The following is a 10,398-nucleotide window of genomic DNA, read 5'->3' on the forward strand; positions in this document are numbered from 1 at the left end:
ACAAACTAGCACAAACTTTCGCGAGGCCGAAATAGCGCAATGTTTACGACAAACTTTCACGAATCGTTAATTTTAAAATTTTTAAATAAATAATGGCTTATTAATAGGAAAAAACACTTCTTGAATGAATTGGATTGCAACCTTTGTCTTTTGACTTGTGAATGAGGCTTTATCAGGCTAAAAGTGCAATGAATCCGTGCGAATCTTATATTTATTACAGCTTTTTACAGATTTTCTATTTCGTCAAAAACTTTTCGTCTGCATAAACTTTCGCGAATGGCCTGAAAGAGAAATTTCTTTTCTGCATAAACTTTCGCCAGCAGAATTTTTCGCGACTTTTGCAAATTTTGGCCTTTTTGGCGAAAGTAAATGTCTTTGAAAATTCTGAACAGGCCAAGTTTATGCTCGTGAAAATTTTTCAAAAGAATTGGCAATCTATAGAACCTCAAAATCGTAATAAATATCAAGTTTTCGACATCATTTTATAGTTTAATACCTGTTATAGTCGAAGAGCAACAGTCTTTATCGGATTGAAGGTATATTTTTCCATTTTAAGGCAATTTTCATTCAAAAGTTCTCATTTATATCCAACGATTCGCAAAAGTTTCTGCTCGCGAAAGTTTGTACGCCTAAAATACATACACTGCTGTCACACCACCATGGAAAGAGCATGACAAACGCGTCTTCAAGTGTACCGGAGGCTCTTTAATTAGTTACCATAATCTTAGATTTAAATCATTAGAATTTGCATCCAACATATTATGTGGATCAGATGGTGACTAACAAGCAAGCATTTTCCAAGAATTGTTTGACATATTCTAAGTTCTAATGGAAATGAAGAAAATCCACCATCATCGACTTCTAATAAAAAAAGGGTTTTCCCTTTACCTTACTTTATACTAATAAAGCACCAAATTATCTGCACGTTTATCATCAATGTCTGGTGACGTCAGAACAAAGTTCTTATAATTGCTTCTAAATCACATTATGTTTCTCTTGGGATTCGTTTAAAGAAGATCTTTCTCGGCTGACGGTAAAGCTATTCTCGCAGTGACTTTCTCGACGAATTTATGGAGCAACTTTGAAGAGCTATTGAAGATTGAGGAATGCATATTTTTAGCCCAAATAACTTTTAACGTGACATTCAATGTCTCCTCTTTTCATCACGTAAATAAAATTATGAGGTCGCCGCTTTAGATATCCAACAAATCTCTTTACAATGGAAGATGGTAAAATATCGTGGTTTTCTTCAATTTCTTCTTCGTTTTTCTTTCGGCGTTCCGTCGCTTGATATGTATCGTCGAGTGTACTTCATTTCTGAACTGTGAAAGAAAAAAGTACGATAAAATGTTAAATCCTCGCGAAGTAATCACTTGTTAAAGATTTTAGTCCGAAGTTTCCTTCATTCCGAAGTTTCCCCGACCTACGGTAAAGTAAAACATTTCACAAAAATTGATAAATTATCCAAAAATCAACAAAAACATGTTGCGCTAAAGTTACGTAAATATAGCAAACTTTGCGGTAATCTTGCGATAACATCAAATTTGGGTGAAAACAGCCACATAAGTGTGACAAAATGTTCATTGAAATTCCAGCATGACTCTCTATAGACATGGAAACTTTTCTAGTGCATATTTTTATTCACATAGACTTGAATTGACAATGAGCTGGCTTGATCGAAGGCGGTGCCTTCGCTTCGGTTACCGCCTAGGCGGTTATGAATGGCTGGTGTCAGATGAGAAATGTGTGTCTCCAGAAGTTAGATCCAGTTCATTATAATGCACATTTCTATCTCTGTTATATCATGTTGTGCTTGGAAATATCTCAGTTACATTTAAATCCACTACAAAACAATATGTGAGCCACCAAAAGCACACTGTCTATGCTCAAAACAAAATGCTGACAACTTAAATGTTTTTCGCAGAAATCCAGCAACACAACCAATGTAGAGCAACTTCATAGATTCTGTAGAGTCCATTCTTCATTTAAATAAATCATTTCAATCAAAGAGATTAAGTTTTGATCTAAAACTTGCCAAGAAATCTGCAGAATCATGCTTACAGCTTGCTTTTCAGCTGGTTTTGATGTGCTACACTACTGCAGCTACCATCTTTAATTTCAAGGATTACGTAATGCCACGGAAAATAATATTTTGACGCTCGAAAAGGGCGTAAAAAGAGCTTTCTTTTGGCGTATCACATTGCTATGTTTCGGCCGAGATTGAAGAAATAAGTCCTTAGCAACGGGATTTTTTCTGTTGCTAGGGCGATTTTTCAAGCACCCAACAGGATAAAAATGCTCACTGCGGCCTGAATGATAAAGATATAGCTCTGAAATTTTCAGGAGATGTTCAGAAAGACCTAAGGATCTCAAAACACCCAAAAACCAGAATTCGACAATTTTTTCGATGATTTTTTATTTTTGGGTAGACTACCACCTTAAAGGAAAGATACTTCCACAAAAATTTTCCGATATTGTATTTTTAGGTGCTAAATAGATACATCATCTGAACCAAAAAAAATTCCAAAATGTTTGATTTTCACCGAGATTAGGGCTTTGAAAGGTGAAATACTCTTCGAAAAACTCTTCGTTTTCCTCTTCATTTAATTTTTTCATTTCAATTTTTCGATTTTTAAATTCTAGAAAGGTAGGTTTAACAGGACATATAAAAAAAGTTGTACATTAATCTTTTTAAAATGCAGAAATTGCCATTTAACTTAAGTTGGTGTAAAGTCGAAAAATTGGGCATGTCTAGAGCCCTTAAATTTGAGAGATGGCCCAAAATAGACTTTCTTGCCCGAACTCCAAATTTCGAAAAACGAGGAAATAAGCTTAATTCTCAATAGGTTTCGACCATGATTGTAGTAACAGAAAAAATCGGTTCCTTGAGGTGAAGACTGGTCTGTAAAATACACGTTACCCACCTACCGGAACTCAGTAAATATTGAAGCTTTTGAGTTGTAATTATCGCCAGTGATAGATATTTTTTACTATCTAAGACAGTGTGCAAAATTTCAATTTAGTCACGTGAGCGGTTGGTATTTTATAACATTTTGCCCAAAATGGGGATTCGCGAAATTTTCTGAATTTATCTTTGCGGATCAACCTTTTGAAAAAACCTCGCGTGGATTTAAATTTGCGAGTCAGCGATCTCACGCAATTCCGCGAGTTTTATATTCGCGAAAACACGAAATTAAATAATGCTTGTCAAAATTTATGTGAATAGGATATTTCAATCCTAGGATACAGTAACACAGGGGCTAGGGCTGATTTAGATGAAAAGGGCATTTTTGGGCCAGTTTGTAAAATATACGATACTTACTAGCAGGTGGAAAAATGGGACCCTGCGCTCAAAAGATTTATGATGTCAGGTAGAGGCAGGCTGTCTTAAATTTTGAGCAAAAAAATACGAGTGATAATTAGAGGGGGTTCCTATTGTAAGCATTTTCAAAAGACGGTGACGTCATCACTTGACGATGCCGTTATCTTCAGCTCTGGAGTGTCCTTAGCTCTTATTGGATTTCAAAAAGTTAGAAATTTTCACATTTTTCAAAAATTGTTACGTGCTGGAAAGATTCTATAAAAATCTTTCAAAATTACTCCAAGCTGCCCATGTGTGAAAGTTCTTAGATATTGCATTCTTCAAGCATTAAAATTGTTATCAATGATCTCATTAACCTTTCAACAAACCCGACAGACGTGTAAACACATTTTGAGTTTGCAAATATACCTAGTCTTAAGGCTATAACTCCTGACCATTTGATTTAAAAGGGCATATAAATCAAATGCTTTTAGAATAAGAATATCAAAATACTTTTTCAATGGTATCAAAATCATTGTCCAACTCTTAAGTAGGAAGCTTTTATTTTCACATCTGAGGATCAGTAAACGCGGGAAAAAAATAAATGCACTAATTTTACATCAGTTTATACGGGGGAAAACGTGGCGGTAGAGTTTGCAACAAAGTTTACACTGTAAACGCCTGCGTCACTGCTCATTCCTTCCCAGGCTAAAGTCCTTTTTCAAATTCATCCAGCCTCCTAAACCATTCCCCTTTTAGTGATGTTGTGTAGACGATCAGACTTACGAGGCTAGGATCTCAGGATATCTAAAAGCTAAAAAATGTTCCAATAAGGCTGAGAATATAGCCTGGAAGCCACTTAACCCTTCCCAAATCGAACATCTAATGAAACAAGGTGGAACCCTGGAAGTACTGAAAATGCAATTCTCACCCAATCTTTAAATTCTGAAAAACGTTAAAATACCCAAAATTGCCAATTTATTTAGGCGCCGATTGTAGAAAAGCTTTAGTAGCTTGACGAAAGAATATTGAACGCCAATCTCACTTATATATTTGTATTCGTTTCTTATCTTCAAAAATAAACAATATAGTAAAAATCAAAATCGAAAATTGCACATATACATACAAATATTTCCAGCCTTCATAATAGTAACTAACGTGATAAATATATTCTTGATATTTATGATGTAATGTTTTTGTTGATTGACACATCTAATATTGACCTTCGGAAAAATATTAAAAGACTTATAAAGCTTCGATTCCAGCCTCAACCGACTTTTAAAGTCTTCTTTCAAACACCCTCTTCTATGGTGGCCTACAGAGACATTAGCGATATAATGAATTAGCTGATCGAAAAACAATAAAAAAGCTCAATTAAATTTAATTTTACTTTCATTTTAATTTCATTTTAAATTCATTTCAATTTCATTTTAATTTCATTTTAATTTCATTTTAAATTCATTTCAATTTCATTTTAATTTCATTTCAATTTCATTTTAATTTCATTTCAATTTCATTTCAATTTAATTTTAATTTAATTTTAAATTCATTTCAATTTCATTTTAATTTCATTTCAATTTCATTTTAAATTCATTTAAATTTCATTTTAATTTCATTTCATTTTCATTTCAATTTCATTTTAATTTTATTTTAATTTCAATTTAACTTCATTTCGATTTCATTTTAATTTCATTTCAATTTCATTTCAATTTCATTTTAATTTCATTTCAACTTAATTCAATTTCATTTTAATTTTTCAAGTTCATTTCAATTCATTTCAATTTCATTTTAATTCATTTCAATTTCATTTTATTTCATTTTAATTCATTTCAATTTCATTTTAATTTCATTTTAATTTCATTTTAATTTCATTTCAATTTCATTTTAATTTCATTTCAATTTAATTTCAATTTCATTTTAAATTCATTTCAATTTCATTTCAATTTCATTTTAAATTCATTTCAATTTCATTTTAATTTCATTTCAATTTCATTTCCATTTCATTTTAATTTAATTTTAAATTCATTTTAAATGCGTGTATACTTCCGTCCATTCGATTTTTCACAATAAAAATGAAATGAAAATTGATTTTTTTCAATTATTTTCAATTTTTCATTTTTGTATTTAAATTAAAAATTGAAAAAAGAAAAATTGAGATTCAATTTTCAATTTTTCATTTTTTGTCCATGTGGGGGACATTCCTGTCATGATGATGTATCATTTAGGGTCGACGGGGTCTGAACATGGCAAGAGTGAAGCTAGGATGATAGATTTGTCGCAGACTGCTGTAGATATTATACATATTGTCCTATAACATCTTTATCACATTATTAACATATTACACGATCAGAAAAAACATAATAATGTAACATTTAATGATCAAATGATATAAGATCTTATTGACAAATTGAAATGATATGCAAGACCGAAGCTTTTGGCAAATTAGCAGTAAGATCTGTTACTTTGAATGTCCAGCCGGATCGGATCGGTGTGGGGATTATGGAAAGGAGGTGTTTATGGTCATTCTACGGAAGGTTTTTGTAGGTTTTTTTAGGTTTAGTAATTCTAAAGATTTACAGCAAATTGTAGCTGTCGCGATTATTCTCCACCGTGACTTGGTGAAATCTTTGTAAACTTTCTGAACCACCCAGCCCTGTTACAGCATCTTCAGGACCTTTAAATAGACGATTACTCCAGCGTGGCAGTTGTCTTGCAGAATCACTCCACCAATTCTGTTCTGCTGCATGTTATATTGCGTAAGTATACCTATTGCGATTTACGGATCTCGGACTATACTTAGGTTGAACCCATCTGCAGAAGCTACGTTTAAAGCCAAGTATGATATAATTTTAAAGGGTAGTATATACTTATGATGTTACATCATCACCATTATTTGATGAGATAAGGAAAAAATATTAAAAAACAGTGTAAAATGTTTCATGTGATAGAGATATTATACAAAGGATGCCTAAGCCCAAGCAACAAACATTGCCATTTCAGACCCCCGTCTAATCTAAATGATACATCATCATGACAGAAATGTCACCCACATGGACAAAAAATAAAAAATTGAAAATTGAATCTCAATTTTTCTTTTTTCAATTTTTAATTTAAAAACAAAAATGAAAAATTGAAAATAATTGATAAAAATCAATTTTTATTTCATTTTTATTGTGAAAAATCGAATGGACGGAAGTATACACGCATTATTTTAATTTCATTTCAATTTCATTTCAATTTCATTTCAATTTCATTTTAATTTAATTTCAATTTCATTTTAATTTCATTTCATTTTCATTTCAATTTAATTTCATTTTAATTTCATTTTAATTTCATTTCATTTCAATTTCATTTTAATTTCATTTTGATTTCATTTCAATTTCATTTCATTCATTTCATTTCAATTTCATTTTAATTTCATTTCATTTTCATTTCAATTTCATTTCATTTTAATTTCATTTTAATTTCATTTCATTTCAATTTCATTTTAATTTCATTTCAATTTCATTTTAATTTGAAATTAAATTTCAAAATGAATTGAAAAAAAAATCACTTCATGGCCGAGAAGGACAATAAGGGCAAAGGCGTGGACGAGAAGGACATTAAATGGCCGAGAAGGACATTAACCTTTTTTATTTCAATCTCAAATTAAATTCAAAATGAATTGCAAAAAAAATCGCTTCATGGCCGAGAAGGACAATAAGGGCAAAGACGTGGACGAGAAGGACATTAAATGGCCGAGAAGGACATTAATCTTTTTTATTTCAATCTCAAATTAAATTCAAAATGAATTGAAAAAAAAATCACTTCATGGCCGAGAAGGACAATAAGGGCAAAGACGTGGACGAGAAGGACATTAATCTTTTTTATTTCAATCTCAAATTAAATTCAAAATGAATTAAAAAAAAAAAATCACTTCATGGCCGAGAAGGACAATAAGGGCAAAGACGTGGACGAGAAGGACATTAATCTTTTTTATTTCAATCTCAAATTAAATTTAAAATTAATTGAAAAAAAATCACTTCATGGCCGAGAAGGACAATAAGGGCAAAGACGTGGACGAGAAGGACATTAACTTTTTTACCCAGGGGGGGGGTACTAGGGTTGGTGAATGAGGGGTATGTGCGGACGGGACCTTCGAAAACCGACCCTTAGAGAGACCAAATTTTAGTGAAAAAGTGACCCTTGTTAGAGAGACTTTTTCGAAAATTTTTCTCTGATTTTCAAAAATTTCCTACCCTTAGTGGGACTTTTTTGTAATTTTTTCTCTCAAAATCAATTTTATTTTCTAAAAATCGTGATTTTTCCCACCCTTAGAGAGACTACTTTGAAATTTCCTGATTTTTGTAACCCTTAGAGAGACTTTGATGAAAGGTGAAAAACCCCACCCTTACCGTCCGCACATACCCAGCACCTATTTTTGCCTCAGTACCCGCCGGGCTTTTTTATTTCTATTTCAATTCAAATTAAATTCGAAATGAATTAAAAAAAATCATTGAGAAACCAGACCACTCACATACAGATTTTTCTCACGATTAAAGTCTTTCCGACGCTGAGTCCATGACTCCACTATGTACTCCACTCCCTCCCCCTAAACGTATTTTTGTAAGAGCATCAAATTTTTTTGAAACCTTCGGAACGCCGCTTTTAGGTTAAAATTACAAAATCTTGGCCCTTTTTACGCCGGCCCTTATTACGCCACGAGCTGAAAAATAACGCCAATAAGGCCCGGTGTAAAAAGGGCCGATAACTCGGGTAAATTATTAATGCATGTCCAAATTTTCGTTAATCTTTCGGACCCATCATCACCCCTCCTAGCATAATAAATTATACCTTTAAAGAAGTGTATTACGATGTAGAACATGAAAATCGGTGTTACTTAAATTTAGGTTTTGCCAATTTTGCGAAAAACTGCAAAAACCAAAGAATGCTGACGTCAGCAAAACTTGTTTTTTAAATAACTCCAGTTTGGCTAATGGTATGAACATGAAATTTGGACCAAAGTTGCACATCATTAAAAGGATCATTTTGTTAAAAAAGTCTTTTGAAATTTTGCTGATGTCTGCACTTTATTGCAAATTTTCGTATATTGCTGATTTCTGCTGGCGTCAGCAAAATTTGAAAAAAAGAATTATGCAAAAATGTTTTTATTAATGATATGCAACTTTCGTCCAAATTTCATGTTTATACCATTAGTCAAACTAGAGTTATTTAAAAAACAAGTTTTGCTGACGTCAGCATTTTTTGGTTTTTGCGGATTTTCGCAAAATTGGCAAAACCTAAATTTAAGAAACACCGATTTTCATGTTCTACATCGTAATGCGCTTCTTTAATGGTATAATTTATTATGCTAGGAGGGGTGACGATGGGTCCGAAAGATTAACAAAAATTTGGACACGCATTAATTTACCCGAGAAGGTAATTTATTCTTATATTAAAAAAGAAACGTTTCGCGGCGTAATAGTGTCAGCCACCAAAAATCGATGAAATCGCTTTTTCTTTTATTCACATATTTACAATGAAAAACTTGAGTCCACAGCTGCGGGAGTAATGACTTTCACACTTTACTTCATCAAGTCGAATAACAGAGAATTTTTCTAGAGGTGTGTGTAAATCCCCAAAGGAGAAATGGGTTTTGATTGGTTTTTGAGGAAACATTACGTTATGGTGGAGAAATCTTTGCCCTTATTGTCCTTCTCGGCCATGAAGTGATTTTTTTTTCAACTCATTTTGAATTTATGATTTGAGATTGAAATAAAAAAGATTAATGTCCTTCTCGGCCATTTAATGTCCTTCTCGTCCACGTCTTTGCCCTTATTGTCCTTCTCGGCCATGAAGCGATTTTTTTTGCAATTCATTTTGAATTTAATTTGAGATTGAAATAAAAAAGGTTAATGTCCTTCTCGGCCATTTAATGTCCTTCTCGTCCACGCCTTTGCCCTTATTGTCCTTCTCGGCCATGAAGTGATTTTTTTTTCAATTCATTTTGAAATTTAATTTGAAATTAAAATGAAATTGAAATGAAATTAAAATGAAATTGAAATGAAATGAAAATGAAATTGAAATGAAATGAAAATGAAATTGAAATGAAATGAAAATGAAATGAAATGAAATGAAATTAAAATGAAATTGAAATGAAAATGAAATGAAAATGAAATTGAAATGAAATTGAAATGAAATTAAAATGAAATTGAAATGAAATTGAAATGAAATTAAAATGAAATTGAAATGAAAATTAAAATTAAATTGAAATGAAATGAAATTAAAAGAAATTGCCCTGAATTTAAACCTGAAATTAAATGAAATTGAAAAGGAATTTAAAATGAAATGCCTGAAATGGAAAGGAATTTAATGAAATTGCAATGCAATTGAAAAGAAATGAAATGAATGAAATGAAAAATGAAATTGAAATTATTGAAATGGAATGCCTTAAATGCCCAGTTCAAATGAAATGAAATGAAATTCCCTTGAAATTAAAATGAATTTGTTTTGAACTTAAATAAATGAAATTTTGAAATTGAATGAAATTTGAATTTGAAATTGAAATGAAATTTGAAATGAAAATGAAATGAAATTGCCCTGAAAAATGATTGAATTAAATGAAATTTAAAATGCCCTTCCCCTGAAATCGCTGCCCTTCCCTTCCCCGGGGCCTAAGTCCTGTGAGCCTTAATTCAAAAGGGGCCTAAGTCCATTTGGGTCATTTTGAGAAAATTGCAATTAAAGTTTTTCCTTGATTCTGAAACCATTTTTGATGGTAAAGCTTTGAAGTAAATGTTTTCTGAAAGCCATAGCTATAAGTTGTTTTTCCAATGAAAAGGCATTCGTTTGAAAGGAATGTATTTTTGTATGTAACAGGTGCAACTTAGTAAATCTTGCAGAGTGGACTTAGGCCTTTTTTGAATTAAACATGAATTTTGAAAAACGTGTGAGGGTTAATTTCTGCCTTTTAGAGTTCAAAACCTGCACATATGACACTCCAAAATAAAACCACTTACACCTAGATTCAAGATAAAGAGAAAAGACAATCTCAGTAAAATAAAGAAAAACTCAATTAAACTTTTTAGGATGCATGGACTTAGGCCCATTTGCAATTC

The sequence above is a fragment of the Clytia hemisphaerica genome, unplaced genomic scaffold, assembly GCF_902728285.1.
Source record: "Clytia hemisphaerica strain Z4C2 unplaced genomic scaffold, Clytia hemisphaerica genome assembly, whole genome shotgun sequence".
Classification (NCBI taxonomy): domain Eukaryota; kingdom Metazoa; phylum Cnidaria; class Hydrozoa; order Leptothecata; family Clytiidae; genus Clytia; species Clytia hemisphaerica.